The 19,980-nt window shown below is 34.1% G+C and overlaps 1 protein-coding gene across 3 annotated transcripts in view; it reads right to left on the reverse strand.

Moving 5' to 3' along the window:
• The window catches only part of LRRTM4 (leucine rich repeat transmembrane neuronal 4), an 886,616-nt gene that overhangs the window by 162,901 nt on the left and 703,735 nt on the right, over window positions 1–19,980 (reverse strand). The gene's annotated exons all lie outside the window — the stretch shown is intronic.

Raw genomic sequence — 19,980 nt, forward strand, 5'->3', positions numbered from 1 at the left:
TTTTAAGAGAAAGAATTATTAAAATACGATAATGCATGTATAGAAATTTTATAATTTCATTAAACACATTTCCCCTCCCAATACCCCTGTATGGTAAGCAGCGCAAACATTTTTGCAACCATTTAGTAGATGTAAAAATTAAAATTTGGAGAACTGATATAATGCCCAATGTCACCCACACTATGACAAAAAATCAAGAGTTTTTACTCAAGTTTCTTCATTATAATCTCAATGTTCATCCATTCCTTCAGATTGGTTCTCAAATACAATAAAGCTTTTCATTTTCTGAAAAAAAAAAATAGAACACACTTTCATTTATTTATTAAACTAAAAGCTCATTGTACAAGGATCAAAAACATCTGGGTATGAAAAAAAATCTTTGAATCTCTATAAGAGCAGTGCAGTTATGCCAATCTTAGCATATCTCAATTACTGTCTGACAGGAGATTGAAGTGATATTAAGTTGGAAGTTTCTGAAAGTTCACTTATTGTGGCCATGAATCTTATACATGTCTAACTTGTTCCTATATTTGACATTGATTGAGAAAGTGGGAGTTGGTGGGATTTTGCTGACAGTGAATAAATTAAATCACTAAAAACCTGGAAGGTAAACAACAATGCAATGACCATAAAGAATTATCTCAATTTAGAACATCAACTATCAGTGGAGTCTTTTAATTACCCTCTTCCGAAATCACTTCTTTAAAACATGCCACAGTGGTGAAATGGGAATAGCATGTTTCCTGCTGTTTAGCCTTGGATTGGAAACCTTATCTCTAAATCCCAAATCCACACTTTAGAAGATAGATATCCTCATCCTCAACTCATGTCAACCTCTCCCAAAGGATTTAACATCTCCTATCTCACTTCCATCTTTGCCTAAGATAGTATACGGATGAAGGATATGAATTTTATTAAACCCCTCCCATATGTTAGGCACTGTGCTGTGCTTTGAAGATATTCTCTTATCTGTTTCTAACAAGACCTCTGAGAGGTGAATGCTATTGTTTTCTTCATTTTTCATTTGTGGAAACTAAAGGCAATAGAAGTTAAGTGATTTACTCAGGAGCACAAAACTAGCAGGTATGTCAGGTTGGATTTCGATTCAGGTTTTCCTGATTCCATGCCCAGCATTCTATTCATTGGGTCACCTTGCTGCCTGGATGTGAGTCAGGTGAACCCCAAGCATCTTATTATCTATTCCACATATTTTTGGGGGGTGCTGTGGAAGTTTAAAAAAAACCCTACATATTCTGACTTTGGGTGGGCTGCACTGTAGGTCTTCCCAGAACTAGGGAAATGACTAGAATATTCCAATGTCTCTCTGACTCCTTGCACACGCAGCTTCTTGTATAGTGTTTGCAAATTTAAGGCGCTTAATAAATGCTTGATTGATCAATTGAGTGAGTGTTGATTATAGCATTGCTCATAGTACAAGAAGCAAATGTTCACAGCCAGCTGGACTGAATAAAGCTGCCACTTTCAAGCAAGCAGGAGTGAAGAGGAGTGCCTGTTGGCACTTTTTATCCTTTAATAAACATCTCTAGCTTTGGATGTTGATGGTATAAGTCACTTCTAGAAACTTGCTGTTCAAACTAGGGCCACCAACAAAGAAGAAACTGCCTTTCTTGAATTTTCATATTCAGTCTTAACTACTTAAACATTCTTTCACCAACAAGGATTTATACATTTTATCCAGTGCAGCCAATAATATAGCAGGCAAGCAATCATTAGTCATTTGGGTACGCAGATATTTTAAAAACTTAAATGACTGAGAGTTGGAGGTAAAAATGGAAGAAAAGAAAAAAAAACAAAATTCTATTGCTAAGTACTCAAAAGCCCATTTTTACAAATAATCTTCTTCAAATGATACTATGTGCATACAAGCCACAGGATACCGTAATCTCCAATGAGTTATATTGAAGCATCATGAAATGGGCAATGGAAATACACATGGTGGTCTTGATCAGGGAGTGACAAAAAGCCTTCCAAAATTTGAACAGATAAGGCATAATAAAGGTGTATGATAGAGAGCAAGGGAAAAAATGTGTGGCCAGGGACAGTTCTCCACTGTATCCACACAATGTGATAAGTGTTAGAAGTCATCCAATACAGTGGGCCCACCTCCTAAACATGGACAAGTGTCACGCAGGATCAAAATACATGATTGTTGGAAGTAATAATTCAGCCTATCTAATGACAGATACATCAAGTTGCTGACAAGCTAATAATTCCAATGCAACTCCTAAGATTTTTTCCCCAGGATTATCAATTTGGAGAAAGCTTGTTTGACCTATAATTTTCATCTATTTTTATTTTCTTTAGTCACTTCTCTCATAAAACTTCTAGGAAAAAGTCAGAGGGAAAGAAAGTAACCTACTTTTCTAAACCATAAACCCAGTTTCATTTGTATTAAGTGAAGAGGATTGCCTAGCCAGTTCTGCTAATGAGAGGCTCTCCTGTGCACCAGGGTGCATCTTACCAATTTGTTATAACAGTCATGCCTATTTCAACTGAAGAGATATGGGTAGCAGTTATTGATTTCAGGTGGCCCTCCCATTTGTCAAGAGCCACATAATATCCAACCTGCTCTCCATTCACAATTGGAAGGAGCTGCAGAATATGTTGCCTTGTCAAGGGCTGCTATGATGAAGAAGAGGTAGCACTGATATATGCCCAAGGAATATTCTTTTATCAACTTCTGTTCCTTAATTAACTACCCAGGATCAAATAGGTCCTTTCAAATATGCTATAATAATAAAACCTTATAAGCATGATAATCAAATAAATAAACAGGTATTAAAAAAATATTGTGTGCAAGGCACTCTGATAGGTGCTAAAATACGTAGCCAAAAAAATAGAAAAATGGGTATCTTAGGGATATTATATTTTATTCATGGAAACAAAGCATCACATATAAGTTATAGGTAGGGATAGAGTAATAGATAGAACACCATATCGTAGGTGTTTTTATTTTGTCTTTTCTCTGTATCATTAGTAATAACCACTTGTGCTGTCCTAAAGCTGGTGCCTAATAAATGCTTATTGACTGACTCAACTTGACATGGAACCAGTAAGACCTAGGTTTGGATCCTTTCTCAGACTTGCAATAGCAGTGTGACCTAAATCAAGTTACTTAATTTCTGACACTCAGTTACCTGGTCTTTAAAAAGAGCAGGCAGAGTTCTATGAACTTAAAATCCACTTTAAGTTTTCTAATTTTCCTTTATTGGATAACAAGATGTCATGGCAAAGAATTAAAGAAGGAAGATGAGGAGAACATAGCCTGGAATACTTATCACTGGTCCTGTATGCCAGGCAGAGCCTACATTCCTGTTCCCAGTTCTGATCTTACAACACTTTGATTCTTGCTTGACACTAAATCCCTTGGATTCTGCCTTAACTCAATGTTACCCAATTTCTCTGCTACCCCTCCCCCCATCATTCCATATTGTCTTCCAAACCAATTATCCCAGATTATCTAATGCTGCCAAACATTTGCACCCTGAAATTATCTTATTCCATTTCTATAATCTGTCTTCAACTTAATACACATCCCCTAGCTTCTCTTATCCCAACAAACCTTTATTTCCATGAATTCCCTGAAATTTTCTCTGATTTTTCTACACTTCTGACATTATAATATTCTCAGATCTTCTGACCCACTACAGACAATGGCTTTACCACACTTCTCTGAAATTATTCCTGGCTAAGAGATATTAGAGAGAGGTTTTAGACCTAGAAATTACAAACTAGAAAGTGGTTTTAGAGTAAAATGACAACCCCAGACTCACACAATAAGTGTCAGAGTTAACAGTCAAACTTAGGTATCTCTCAAAATTTCCTCCCTTGTTTATACTCCACCATGCTGCCTCAGCAAATGCAAAGTGTTTTCCTCTGCATTTGTGCAGAGCTATTATCCATTGTCACCTAAGGGATTATAGAGGGATATGAAGCAGAAGGAAAAATAAGAGAAACAGCAAATCAATGCATCTCTATTAACTATGGGCAGATTGGACAACCAGAAGGGAATTAGCAGAGCTTTAAAAAATTACAAAACAGAAAACTGCATAGGGTATGGAAAAGATCAGTGGACAAGGTTTGGGGCAACTTGGAGGTAAGGGTAGAAGCTAAAAAAGGAACATATTTAGATTTGAAATAAGCAAAATCAAATCTTCTCCAAATAAAAATGGTCTACCTTGGGAACTAATGGGTTCTTCATTAGCAACCTCAAGCTAGGGTTATACAACTACTTAGAACATATTTTCCAAAGAGGTTTCATTTTCAGGTAAAGGGTGGACAAGATGCATTCTGACATATATTGCAACTCTGGGATTAAGAAATTCCAATATCTGAGCTCCTACCATACTTACTCAAAATCTTTTCATATATATTGTAATGATTGGAATGATGCCACCTACTGGAGACTTGCTGTGGGATAGCTCCACCATGAGGAAAATGCCTCAGAGACATTGTGGATTTTCCTTGGCGTCAGGAAATGACGTTTGCTCATGGGTGCTGTCTAACAAGGCTACCAGCCAATCAACTTGAGGATACCTCCTATTTTCTGGGAGGAGACAGGAAAGAGGGAGGGAGTCTGCACGGAGAGTTCTTGGGCTTTTGGGGTTCCTGACTTGGTGGTGGTGGTGGCAGAAGACTTCACAGAAAATTTGAGGAAAGATAGGAATGCCAGGCTGTTGGAATTCTGTTCTCAATCTTTTTCTTTCTATTTTCCAATAAACCCTTAAAAACCTAAACTCGTTTTATCAGCGATTTTAGTCAGTTTCCCCCAAAACTGGGGAAACAGATTAGAATCCACATTTAGAATCTTAAATTACACTATATATATATATATATATATATATATATATATATATATATATATATATATATATATATATATACACACAAATAAACACATCTGCATATATGTCTAGCCACACAAATAAACACATCTACACATATGTCTAGCCACACAAATAAACACATCTACATATATGTATGTGTATGTAATGGTTACTGGACCATCATGAATAACCAACCAAAGTCAATGAAGATCCAAAAACACCCGCATGGCTAATATGTTGATAATTCGAGATCAATCCAAATCAATACTAAGAATGAAATTATCCTATATTTCCTGAATTTAACTATTATTTTCCCTGAAAATTCTCTAGTACAAAGCAGATATGTAATAAATGTTCTTTCATTTATTTATTGAATATCAAAATGTGTGCTTACTATCCAAATGCTCATTTGCAATTATACCCTTATACCCAATGTTTGTCTCAATAATTGCCAATATAAGTTCACTCCAGTTTCATTCTTTATTGCTGACATCCCTAAATATTCCAACAGAAGTTCATAAGATTCAGTTGTTCTTAACCGTTCCCCACACTCTAAGATTAGGTACTTTTTTCACTCTTAACAAATCTATTACAATGTTAAGTGCTACAGGGTAGACATTCATGTAAGAAATGTTTAACAAAGTAAATAAGCAACATATGAGACAAAAAGGAAACTTTTCAAATGGGAACTATATCATTATGATTTATTTAATGTCTGAATCTTTGTTTAAAAGGTAACATCAATAAAGTGACTCATTTAATTGTACCACTGAATGAGGGGAGAATACAATATATTTGCTAACTTTGTCTTGGTCCTCAACATGGTAAACAAGGTCACAGGAGGTAGAGCTGAATGGAGACTTAGAGATCTTACAGATGTATTCCTTTAATTTCATAATATAATAATAATTAATAATAATACTGATTATGTATATAGAATGTTTAAAATTTTTTAATAAATACTATAGCTTCTCCAGCGTAGAGACTGTTGACCATAACTCTACAGTGTTTAGCACAGTACCTGATTCTCAATAGGTGAATATATATATATATATATATATAATTTATTGACCTTATGATCCTTGTATTATATAGATAAAGAAACTGAGGCAGAGAGAGGTTGTTACTTCTCCAGGCTCACACATGTAGGTCCGAGACAATATCCACTGGACTACTTAGCTGTGTTAAAAATGATGAAAACAAGGCTCAAGGATAAGAAGTGATATTCCTAAGGTAGATACTAAGAAAGACAGGATCCAAACTCATGATTTGTGGTTTTGAATTGCCATTAAAAATTCCTGAATTTCCACAAATATTTACACATCACTCAGTCATTTGTTCAAACATTTTTATTGATGATTTAGGATGTATATTGTACATGGAGGTCACCTATGGAGACATTTTTGATTAACCTCTTGAATCTTAAACATTTGAGACATCCAGTAATGTATACCTATTATCAATATTTTTTCTTGATTGAAGAAGTGATATCTGCTTTTTGAAAAAATAACTATTTTTCCCCTTTTTGGATGCAGTGAATAAAACAATACGTGAGGGGTAAGCTCCACTCATCCTATATTCTGGCTTCTTTTTTTATTTCATTTATACCATGTTACTTACTTCTTGAAGCAACCAAATTAAAATTAATTCAATTCCATTCAGATCTGTAAGATTCAGTCTTAGAAAATGTAGAAAGAAGACTGTTTATTTCTTCATTATTTGATAGGTAAATGTGTACTGAGAAAACTAATTTATTTTGAAAAAAAATGTATCCTGAGCCTGATTATGTTGAAAATACAATTCATTTAACCATATAGAGAAAAAAAAAGCCAAATTTTTGACACCTTGGCATTTTTCCATGTTAAAATGAGTCAAAGATTCGAGCAATATAGTACCTCTAAAGGAGTTCAAAATGCTAACCTAGTTTCTGGATAAAGTTAAAAATTATATAACTCTTTTCAAGTATTACTTTAAAAAATGAGACTTGCCTTCCCTATAACTAGTCTCAAATTAAATTTTACTCTGATTCAAAATTGAAACAAAAAAAGTTTATTTTAGTTATACCTAAAGTTAATTCTCATCTAGATTTTGCAATAAAATATTCAAAGTAATTTCTCTTTTATAACAGCTAGAAATAGTAGAGATGCATTAAATTATTGTCTCATTTTGTGTCACAAGTTCCTGTTTCAATTTTCAGTTTAGGCATTTTTGCCTACATGAAAGTAGAAAGGGAGCGCAAGGTGGCACACAATAGAATCCTGATATTTCAATGGTTAAGTAGTGGAATTTAATTTAGAAAATTCCATATGAGTGTTTTTTTTTCATCTTCCCCATTTACAAGTTAGTAGGAACACAGCAGGAAAAAGGAGGTCATTCTACCCTTCTGCTCAGTTCAACACTGTGGCTACATCATAATAGCACACATATGGATGTGACAGTTAAAGATATGTTGAGTTTTCCTCAAAAGAACCTTAGGAGATGTGTAAAAAGACATATTTAGTATTATATTTAACTTCCTAAAAATCCAAAGTGTCTAAAGTAGAATGAGCTGCCTAGAAATGCATAGGCACTCCTTCCAAAGAAGTTCATGCATTAAAGGATGGGTAGTCATTTCATTGGAGTATATTGGGGAGAGAAGGCGATTGCTCAGGGCTACTACTGCTACTTCTGCTGTTGCTGTTTTTGTTGTTTTGTGTGTGTGTAGATAGACACAATATCTTGTTCCACTATTGAAATCCTATGAGAATTTGGTGTGTGTACACAGCAATCATTATTAATACTTTGTACCATACTGTGCTATTTCCTGAGACTACAAAGTCATGAAGCTAATCTCTACCTTCCAGAAGCTTATATTACATCAAAGGAAATTAAATTTGATCATCTAACTGAAGGGTTTTTCACCATTTTTGTGAGTAATAAGTGAAGATTTTTGGATGTTTGGTGAAGAATATGGACCCCATCTCAGAATAATTACAAAAAAAAAGATGTAAAATAAAATACATGAGACTAAAAAGAAAATTTAATATTGTGATGGAGATAGATAAAATAGATAGATAGATAGATAGATAGATAGATAGATAGATAGATAGATAGATAGATAGATAGATAGTTACTTATGCAGATCCAGTTGCAGATAGAGATGGACATAAACCATGGGCTCCATGTTAAGAACCCTTGACTTGTGAAAATTCCAAATATATACTGCTTTAATACAAGATCTTTTTTGAGTATTAGGGAAAGATGGAAAAGTAATATGGGGTCAATTAATATTACTAATGTTATCTTGATGAAAAGATTTCTCATAGGAGATTAAAGACTTGTCTGGAGTACACAATAGCTTAACACTTCTCACTTTAAGTGAGGTGCTCAGTCCACTCCCTATGTAGTCCTCCAAAAATTTAAGGTATGTTATCTTGTCCATTGGAATGTAAGTTCCATTAGGTCATAGACTTATTTTGCCTTTCTTGATAGCCCCGGGATGTAGAACAATGTCTGGCACACAGCAAGCATTTAGGAAAGGATTGTTAATAAATGGATTCTTGAAAATAATGTCTAGAATATTCTCTGAGAATATGAATATTGTAAGGTGAAAGGGATGAGAAAATAATCATTTGTGCCTTTTGTTCATTATATAACTATACAATTTGAAGAGGAAAAAGTCAATTAATTAGACAAATCTCTATCAAAATGTTTAAACCACCTGGACATCAAGGTATTGTGATTAAACTGGAATATATCCAGAGGAATGCAATGAGGGCATTTAAAGACCTTGAGAAAATGACATATGTTAACCTGCTGAAGGACCTTTTTATGTATGGCATGATGAGACTAAGGGTGGAATTCTGGGTCCAAAGATTTATAACAAGAAAAAATGATTTGATTTATTCTGCTTAGCCACAAATATCAGCTCTAGGATAAATGAGTTTAAGTTGTAAAGTGGTAAATTTAGATTTGATCTCAGGAGAAAAACACTCCCTAAGAAATAGGGTTGCTTAAAAATGGTTTGGGTTGATGCTGTAGATAATGGAATCTTCCTTAATAGGGATCCTAAAGCAACATACTTCAGGTGTTTTAAGTTGGAAAAAATGCCTTCTGAGAACCTTGCCAATTCTGATATGTCATTAGTCCAATCTGATTAAAAACAAACACACTTAGAACCCTTTGACACACTCTAGGCTTGAAAATGAAAATATTTCTATAATGAATTGATAATTTTATCATAATGTTACCACATAGTAATATTAAAGTACCATCTAGCAGCCCTTATACATTCAAAAGTTCCATTTGCTAAAAATTAGAAGCTAATATTTCATCATAAAATGTAACAAAAGAAAATGACTTGGAAAACAATATGCAATTTTTACAACACGCCAAATTTAATAGAGAAGTCACAGGTAGGCATCCTCCCATTATAGATATATAACACTTAATTTGCATTCTTATTTGTTACTTATCTACATTTAATAGCATTTTAATGCTAATTTCTGCCTCTATTTATAGAAAATCAGTTGGGGAAAAGACTGAAGCAATTTTATATTGATAAAAATATCTCATATTCCTATAGTGATTGGAAATGAAGAACTGCCTCTAAGAATTTTACTATTTGATTCTTTTTACTACTGCTATTAGGGATCTGGTTAAATTGTACATCAATATAGACCTATGTCATTTAGATGCATATATACATCATATATTTGGGAACAGGAAGGTACATTCAGGTAAAATTAGTCAATTCAATTCAGTAAGCATTTATTAAGTAACTACAATAAAAAAAAAAAAAAGAAAAACTTCTTCCCTCAAGGAATTTACTTTCTATTTGGGCACAGATTCCTAACCTGGAGTATTTGCTCTTTGTAGATAGAAAAAAAGGATAGATAGATAGATAGATAGATAGATAGATAGATAGATAGATAGATAGATAGATAGATAGATAGACAGACAAAACAGCAAACCCATTCCACCCTGTCTCTTCTAGTTGATTACCTCATTGGTCATCCCCACTTAATTTTAAACTATCCTTGTCTAGTAGCTTATTCCCTGTTGATTAAAGGCATTCTCATGTTTTTCCCATCCTAAAATTTCCTTGGATGATTCTTCTTCCATCTCTCAACTCTGGGAAAATTCCAGCTGTCTCCCATACCTGGAATGTTCCCCCTCCCCAATTATATCTATTTACTTCCTTTAAATCCCAAATACAATCCATTGTTTAATGGAAGGTATTCCAAACCCACCTTAGTTTTAGTGCCTTTGATCTATTTTTTTCCCTATTAATCCTGAATAAAGTTAGAATTTCTGTCCCATTATAATGTAAGCTTCTAGGCAGAGCCAAGATGGGGGAAAGAAGCCAGGGAGTTGACTGGGCTCTCCTTTGGTTCCCTCAAGAAAGAACACTAAATCAAGACTCTGGATGGATTCTGAAATTACAGAAATTGCAAAGAGACAGAAGGACACAATCTTCCAACAAGAGATTATTTAGAAAACTTCAGGAAAGGTCAGTCTCACTCTGGCAAAAGGGAGGTGCAGCACACCTCGGCATGGCTCAGCATGGAGGGGGTCAGGACAAGTCAGCAGGAAGCTGTAGTCCACAGCAGACCAACTGAGGCCCATGGATACTGGCTCAACAAGCTGTTGGCACATCAGGCCAGTGATGAAACAAATCCACCAGTACCAGCTGAGAGGGCAGGCTGCCAGTTAGAGGGCCACGAACAGTAGAAGTGCGGCCAGGCCTGGCCATCCCAGCATGCTGATAGCAAGCCCAGGGTGGTGAGAAATCCACATGCTATAGAGGCCTCACTGTAGAAAGCCAGTGACACAGGCCCCATAATCCAGCAAAAGAAGCTTGAAACAAGGATTCTGGTGCCCCCATAGCCGACCTCAACTTGAAAAAAAAAAAAGAGCTGCAATATTAGTAAGAAACAAAAAATAGGTCTTACTATTGAGAGCTTCTGTATCAACAGGGAAGAGGCAAACACAAACTCAGATGAGGACAATACCCTCAAATTGCCTACATGTGAAGCCTCAAGAGAGAAGATGAATTGGTCACAAGAACAAAAAACCTTCTTGGAAGAGCTCAAAAAGGATTTTAAAAAGCAATTGATAGAGGTAGAAGAAAAATGAGGAGAGAAATGAAAGCAACAGAAGAAAATTATGAAAAAGGAATCAGCAGATTGGACAAGGAAGCACAAAGACTGATTGATGAAAACCATTGAGAGCTTCTGTATCAACAGGGAAGAGGCAAACATAAACTCAGATGAGGATAATAATCTCAAATTGCCTACATGTGAAGCCTCAAGAGGGAAGATGAATTGGTCTCAAGAACAAAAAACCTTCTTGGTAGAGCTCAAAAAGGATTTTAAAAATCAATTGATAGAGGTAGAAGAAAATGGGGAGAGAAATGAAAGCAACAGAAGGAAATTATGAAAAAAGAATCAGCAGATTGGAAAAGGAAGCACAAAGACTGACTGAAGAAAAAAATTCCTTAAAAAATTCATTTGGCCAAATGGAATAAAGATGCATAATCTCACTGAAGAAAACAATGCCTTGAAAATTAAAATTAGACAGTTGGAAGATAATGTCTCCATAAGACACCAGGTATTAATCAAACAGAATCAAAAGAATGAAAAAAAAATGTGAAATACCTCATTGGAAAGACAACTGACATGGAATACAGATCCAGGAGAGATAATTTGAGAATTAGTGGACTGCCTGAAAACCATGATCAGAAAAAGATTCTAGATACCATATTCTAGGAAATTATCAAGGAAAACTGCCCTGATATTATAGAATCAGAAGAAAAAATCATCATTGAAAGTATACACTGATCACCTCCTAAAGGAGACCTCAAAAGGAAAACTCCAAGGAATATTGTAGCCAAATTCCAGAATTACCTGGTGAAGGAGAAAATACTCCAAGCAGGCAGAAAGAAGCAATTTAAATATCAGGGAGCCACAATCAGGATTGCAAAGGACCCATCAGCTTTAACATTAAAGGATCAAAAGGCTTGGAATATGATATTCTGGAAGGCAAAGGAGCATGGATTACAGCCAAGAAGCTATTACCCAGCAAAACTGACCATTCCCTTTCAGGGGAAAAGATGGACATTCAATGAAATTGGGAACTTTCAAGGTTTCCTGATGAAAAGATCAGAACTGAATAGAAAATTCTATCTTAACATACAATACTCAAGAGAAGATTGAAAAGGTAGACAGGGGAAAAAGTTACTCAATAAGGTTAAACTGTCTACATCCCTACATGGGAAAATAATACTTATAACTCTTGAGAACTGTATATGTATTTGGGCAGAAAGAAAGATTATACATAGAGGGTATAAATATAAATTGTGTTTGATGTGATTATATAAAGAAAATCAAGGGCTTAAAATGGAGTTTGTGGGGAGACGAAGAAAGAGGAGGTGGAATGGGGTGGATTACATCATATGAAGAGGTGCAAAAAACCTATTACAATAGAGATAAAGAAAGGAGGGGTGATCATTGTTTCAACATTACTCTCACTAGGTTTGATTCAAAAGGGAATAACATATATGTTCATTTGAATAAAGAAACTTAACTTATTCTTTAGGGAAGTAAAAGGGTAAGGAGAAAAGGGGGACTGATAGAAGGGACAGAAGAAGCAAGGGAGAAAATGGTAAAGAAAAGGAAGGAGGGTGATAAAAGGGAGGGCACATTGGGGGAGGTAGGGGTAAGAAGCAGAATGTTGGTGAGGAGGAATAGGGTGAAAGAAGGTGGGAAAATTAAAAAGGGAATAAATAGAATGGAGGCGAATAGACAGTAATAATAACTGTGAATATGAATGGGATGAACTCTGCCATAAAATGGAAGTGAATAACAGAGTGGATTAAAAACCAGAATCCTACAATATGCTGTTTACAAGAAACACATTTGAAACAGAGAGACACACACACAGAGTAAATGTAAAAAGTTGGAGCAGAATATATTATGCTTCGGCCAAAGCAACAACAACAAAAAAAAGCAGGGGTAGCAATCCTTATTTCAGACAAAGAAAGGCAAAAATTGAACTAATTAAAAGAGATAAGGAAGGGCACTACATCTTGCTAAAAGGTACTATAGATAATGAAGTAATATCCATATTAAACATGTATGTGCCAAGTGGTATAGCATCCAAATTCTTAGAAGAGAAGTTATATGAGTAACAAAAGGAAATAGACAGCAAAACTATACTACTGGGGGATCTGAATCTTCCCCTCTCAGAATCAGATAAATCTAGCCACAAAATAAATAAGGAACAAGTGAAAGAGGTGGATAGATTACTAGAAAAGTTAGACACAATAGATGTCTGGAGAAAATTGAATGGGAAAAGAAAGGAATATACATTTTCTCAGCAGCAAATGGCACATATTCAAAAATTTACCATGCATTAGGGCACAAAAACCTTATAGTCAAATGTAGAAAGCCAGACATAGTAAATGCATCCTTTTCAGATCATGATGCAATAAAAATTACATGTAATAAAGAGCCATGAAAAGGTGGACTGAAAATTATTTGGAAACTAAATAATTTCATTCTAAAGAATGAGTGCGTCAAACTCCAAATCATAGAAACAACCAATAACTTCATCCTAGAGAAGAACAATAATGAGACAACATACCAAAATATATGGGATGCAGCCAAAGCAGTGCTTAGGGAAAAAATTATAGTTCTAACTGCTCACATGAATAAAAAAGAGAAAGAGGAAATAAATGAATTGGGCATGCAACTTTAAAAGCTAGAAAAAGGACAAATTAAAAATCCCCAATTAAATACTAAATTAGAAATCCTGAAAATGAAAGGAGAAATTAATAAAATTGAAAGCAAGAAAACTATACAATTAATCAATAAAACTAAGAGCTGATTTTATGAAAAGAAAACAATAAAGTAGATAAACCATTGGTTAATTTGATTAAAAATAAGAAAGAAGAAAACGAAATTACCAGTATCAAAAATGAAAGGGGTGATTTTACTGCCAATAAAGTGGAAATTAAAGCAATAATTAGGAACTATTTTGCCCAACTGTATGCCAATAAATTTGACAACCTAAATGAAATGGATAAATATTTACAAAAATAGAAACTGCCCAGGTTAACTGAAGAGGAAATAAAAACCTTAAATAAGCCCATAGTAGAAAAAGAAATTGAACAAGTCATTAATGAACTCCCTAAGAAAAAATCTCCAGGTCCAGATGGGTTTTACAAGTGAATTCAACCAAACACTTAAAGAACAATTAATTCCAATATTATACAAATTATTTGGAAAAATAGGTGAAGAAGGAGTTCTACCAAATTCGTTTTCTGACACAAATATGTTGGTGATACCAAAACCAGGCAGAGTGAAAACAGAGAAAGAAAATTATAGACCAATTTCCCTGATGAATATTGATGCTAAAATATTAAATAACATATTAGCAAGTAGGTTACAGCAAGTGATCACCAGGGTAATACACTATGACCAGTTGGGATTTCTACCAAGAATGCAGGGATGGGTCAACATTAGGAAAACTATCAACATAATCAACCACATCAATAAGAAAACTAACCAAAACCATATGATTATCTCAATAGATGCAGAAAAAGATTTTGACAAAATACAGCACCCATTCCTAATAAAAACACTAGAGAGCTTAGGAATAGGTGGAGTTTTCTTTAAAATAATAAGCAGTATTGGGGCAGCTAGGTAGTGCAGTGTATAGAGCACTGGCCCTGGATTCAGGAGTACCTGAGTTCAGATCCAGCCTCTGACATTTGGTAATTGCTGGCTGTGTGGCCCTGGGCAAGTCACTTAACCCCCATTGCCCCACAAAAAAACAAAACAAAACAAAAATAAACAAACAAAGGAAAAATAAAAATAATAAGCAGTATCTACCTAAAACCATCAGTAAGCAATATATGTAATGGAGATAAATTAGAGACCTTCCCAATAAGATCAGGGGTGAAATAGGGATGCCCATTATCACCTTTATTATTTAATATTGTACTAGAAATGTTAGCTTTAGCAATCAGAGAAGAAAAAGGAATTAAAGGAATTAGAATAGGCAAGGAGGAAACAAAACTCACTCTTTGCAGATGATATGATGGTATACTTAGAGAATCCTAGAGAATCAACTCAAAAACTACTTGAAACAATTAACAACTTTAGCAAATTAGCAGGATATAAAATAAATCCACATAAATCATCAGCATTTGTATACATGACCAATAAAGTCCAGCAGCAAGTGATAGAAAGAGAAATTCCATTTAAAGTAATGGTAGACAATATAAAATGCTTGGGAGCCTACTTGCTAAGACAAACCCAGGAACTCTATGAACAAAATTACAAAACACTTTTCAAACAAATCAAATCAGATCTAAATAATTGGAAAGATTTCAATTGCTCATGGATAGGCCAAGCTAATATAATAAAAATGACAATTTTACCAATCAGACTAACTAAAAGCTATTTTATAGAGCTAGAAAAAATAATAACAAAATTCATCTGGAAAAACAAAAGATAAAGAATATCAAGGGAAATAATGAAAAAAACATGCACAGGAAGCTGGGTTAGCTGTACCAAATCTGAAACTCCACTATAAAACGGCAGTCATCAAAACTATCTGATAATGCCTAAGAAATGGAGTCGAAGATCAATGGAATAGGCTAGGCACAGGAGACAAAGTAGTATATGATTTTATTAATGTACTATTTGATATACCCAAAGACTCCAGCTTCTGGGATAGGAACTCCGTATTTGACAAAAACTGCTGGGAAAACTGGAAGATAGTATGGCAGAAATTAGGCATAGACCAACATCTTCTACCTTATACTAAAATAACGTCAAAATGGGTACATGATTTAGACATAAACAGTGATACCATAGGTAATTTAGGAGAGGAAGGAATAGTTTACCTTTCAGGTCTTTGGAAAGGAGAACAGTTTATGACCAAACAAGAGATAGAGAATATTATGAAATTCAAAATGGATGATTTTGATTACCTTAAATTAAAAAGTTTTTGTACAAACAGAAGCAATGCATCCAAAATTAGAAGGGAGGTAGAAGGCTGGAAACAATTTTTATAGCCAGTACTTTTGATAAAGGCCTCATTTCTAAAATATATCAAGAACTAAATCAAATTTATAAGAATCCAAGTCATTTACCAATTGAGAAAAGGTCAAAGGATATGAACAGGAAGTTTTCTGATGAAGAAATCAAAGCTATTTCCCATAAGAAAAAATGTTCTAAATGACTATTGATTAGAGAGATGCAAATTAAACCAACTCTGAGGTACCACCTGACACCTAACAGATTGGCTAATATAACAAAAAAGGAAAATAATAAATGTTGGTGAAGCTGTGGGAAAATTGGAATGCTAATGCATTGTTGGTGGAGCTGTGAACTGATCCAACCATTCTGGAGAAAAATCTGGAATTATTCCCAAAGGGCTATAAAATTGTGTATCCACTTTGACCCAGCAATGCCACTATTAAGTCTTTTTTTTTCCCAAAGAAATCATAAAAAGGGGAAAATGACCCACATGTACAAACATATTTATAACTGTTCTTTTTGTGGTGGCAAGGAATTAGAAATTGAGGGGCTGCCCATCAATTGGGGAATGGCTGAACAAGTTGTGGTGTGTGAATGTAATGGAATTCTTTGGACTCTAAGAAATTATGAGTAGGCCAATTTCAGAGAAACCTGGAAGGACTTGCATGAACTGATGATGAATGAGATGAGAAGAACCAGAAGAACATTGTATGCTGTTTCATCAATATTATGTGTTGATCAACTGTGATAGAACTGATTCTTCTCAGCAATACAATGGTACAAGATAGTTCCAAAGGACTCATGATGGAAAACATCCTACAAATCCAGAAAATAAAAGAACTGTGGAATATGGATGCAGATTGAACCATTGTTTTTCTTTTTTGAGCTTTTTGGTTTTTGCTCTTATTCTTCTCTTATAACATGACTAATGTAGAAATATGTTTAATGTCATTGTACATATATAACCTATATCAGATTAATTGTTGTCTTGGGGGAGGGCAGGGAGTGGAGGGAAGGAGAAAAATTTGAAAGTAGGAATCTTATAAAAACAAATGATGAAAACAATCTCTACATGCAACTGGAAAATAATTAAAAGAAACTTTTATAAATAAAAAAAAGGAACAGAAAACATATTAAAGCTCTATATTGAGATCAGGCCTATCAGTGGCTGCTGTACTTCCAAAATGGGTAAAAAATAAGGAGACCCAGTCACTAAATAAACAAACAAACAAACAAACAAACAAATAAATAAATAAATAAATAAAAGAATGTAAGTTTCTAGAGGGTAAGAACTGTCTGTTCCTTCATGTGGTATACTTTATGGTAAACAAAATAAATATTGATTGATCGATTAATAGAAGATAGATACACACATATATAAATAAATATACACTTGTATATATATGCATTGATGTGTATAAATGTATGTAAGTGTTTCAATGCAACTGTTTTCTTTGTAATCCTAAGTATTTAATTTTGCGAGTGCAAAGGCATGATTCTAGGGATGGCTCCATTGGATCCACCAGATTGCCAAAGGTGTCTCTGGAGCAAAAGAATTTAAGAACCTGTATTCTGGTGGCATATAACATAAACAGAAGCCAGTTTTTCTTTTTAAAGTTATACAAAATAGTTTCAGGAGAAGAGAGGTTGAATCACTTACAACCTAGCATCCACATCCATTTTGGGGGGCATCTGTAAATTATCATAACCCTTTCTATCAAAAGTACCACTTCCTTTGCCCACTCTGAGAAAACTCAGGACATATTGCGTAACTTGGTTTCTGCAGATATGCACAAAAGGATCTCTTCCAGATCCTCAACAAACTTTGGACATTATAATCTATAACCCAAAATTATTAGAGGTAATTGAACAATACTATAGGACTGCAAATTCCTCTCCTGGCCAGAGAAAGAAAACAACAGATTAATTGTTATAAACTGAATTATCAAATTAAGACTGTAATTTTTAAAGAGTAACCTTGAATTCTAGGTAAGCTTGTTATCCTTTTTTTTTTTTTTAATTTGGCCAAGCATCTAAATAATGAAATTGAGACAAAAAAGATACCACCTTGTCACTGCCTTTGGATGTTATGTAAATTGCCACAAGCAATTTTACTAAAGCTTATATAAATGAGTGTATTGTGTACATGACTTTAAAAGGGTTAACTTCTCTGCAGACAGTACAGTGTGACAACACAAACCCAATTTCATATGGTGACAACCTAATTAATCTTCTTCTTTTGTTTCAACACCATACGGTCTCCACTCAGCTGTGGAATATAGTGGAACCTCACTGGGATCACATCTGTCAGGTTTACAAGCAGAAGAAAAGCCTTTAGCAGACTTATATGCAGTGATTTTCATCATCTGGATATGGGAGAAAAAGAATGTCCTTGGAAAATTCTTCCTGGCAACATGCATGTGTGTATACATTCTTTATGTACATGTACATTTATGTGTGAACACATTCATATGCTGCACAAACATATGGAAATGTGTCTTGTACACATACTTATACACATGAACATGTGTGTTCAAACATATATTCATAAAGGTGAATATATGTATATCCATATGTGTATACATGGATGCATGTACACACAAACACATATATACATATACTGTAGCTATATACACAAATGTCTACACTTTATTTCTAACACATATGATGAATAGGCAAAAACAAATCTCCAAAGGAATAAAAATAAATTTCAATTATATATAATGTATTGCACCAATTTAAGTTGAGCTTCTTCCCTAAGGTTTTCAAGAATCATTTGTACAATAGAATTATTTCCACATGGGTACTCAAATAATTACTCAAGAGATAATTTGGATAATGAATACCCTAACCAAACCATTTTCAGTGGAAAGTATAATGATAAATGGAAGAAGGGGAATTAAACTTTGGTTTGGGGCATGAAAGTGACAACCTGCCTTGGATTAGCACCCATATAAGATTCCAAGGTGATGTTACATTGTGAATTATTGTGGGCTACCTCAGTCACCTTGTATTATCAAATACAACCTGAACTCATTTTATAACTGAATATATTATTGTAATTGGGACATAATAACCAGAAATATTTATATGCTAAAATACTATTCAGGAACCCAAAGACCCTTACAAAATGGAGCAATGTGTTAAGATAAAAGCTGAAACTGAATAGAGTTAGGTAAAAAGACATTCCTTACTGTGAAAGATTGTGTTGATTTCAGTGATTCTTCCACAAAACTGATAACACAAATTAGATACATACTTATTTACATGCATGAATATATACATGGGGATAGATAGAGATACATACATACATATACATATGCATATACTTAAGCACATGCATACATATGTACATACACAAATACTATACTATAATGCATTGGGTAAAGTCCCTCCCTTTACCAGTATAGATCAGCGCTTTCTCTGAAACTTATATTCTTACATTCTTAAAGCGCTGTGAACAAATTTTGGTTTGATGTTACAAATATGCCCAACAAAGACTTCCAAATGCAGAATAGGAAGGAAAATAATGTCAGAGGTGCTTCCTCACTGTAGAAAGAAATGTTGGATGAAAATTTGTGAGGTATTTGACAGTATTCTTCTTTAAGTATGGGGAGGCTTAATTGACTCCTACAGTCTCGTCTATGTTTGATTTTCTGCAAAACACAAGTATAAATCCAGAATTTCAAAGAAATCAAATTTATACCTCCTGTTTTTGAAGAACTTACAGACTTGTTAGATGTTTCCATTTTTCTAGCATTGAATAGGGAAATAACAAAATAAGGTGAGCAGAAAATAAGAACTCAGCAACACCGGAGTAAGTAGAGAACAACATGTAACAAGATTTACAGAGTTAAAGATGGAATATTCCACTGAAATAAATTTTGTGTAGGACCTTTGGATCATAGAGTATATATAAACATATACATATTTATTTATATAAATATAATATATGTGTATATACACATACATTCACATATGTGTAAATTCAAACTATACATACTCACAAACACTACATGCATGCATGCATGCATGCATACACACATATACAATATACATATACATACATGCAGATACATATCAGAAAATGTGTGTGCATAGAT

The sequence above is a fragment of the Dromiciops gliroides genome, chromosome 2 (genome assembly GCF_019393635.1).
Source record: "Dromiciops gliroides isolate mDroGli1 chromosome 2, mDroGli1.pri, whole genome shotgun sequence".
Taxonomy (NCBI): domain Eukaryota; kingdom Metazoa; phylum Chordata; class Mammalia; order Microbiotheria; family Microbiotheriidae; genus Dromiciops; species Dromiciops gliroides.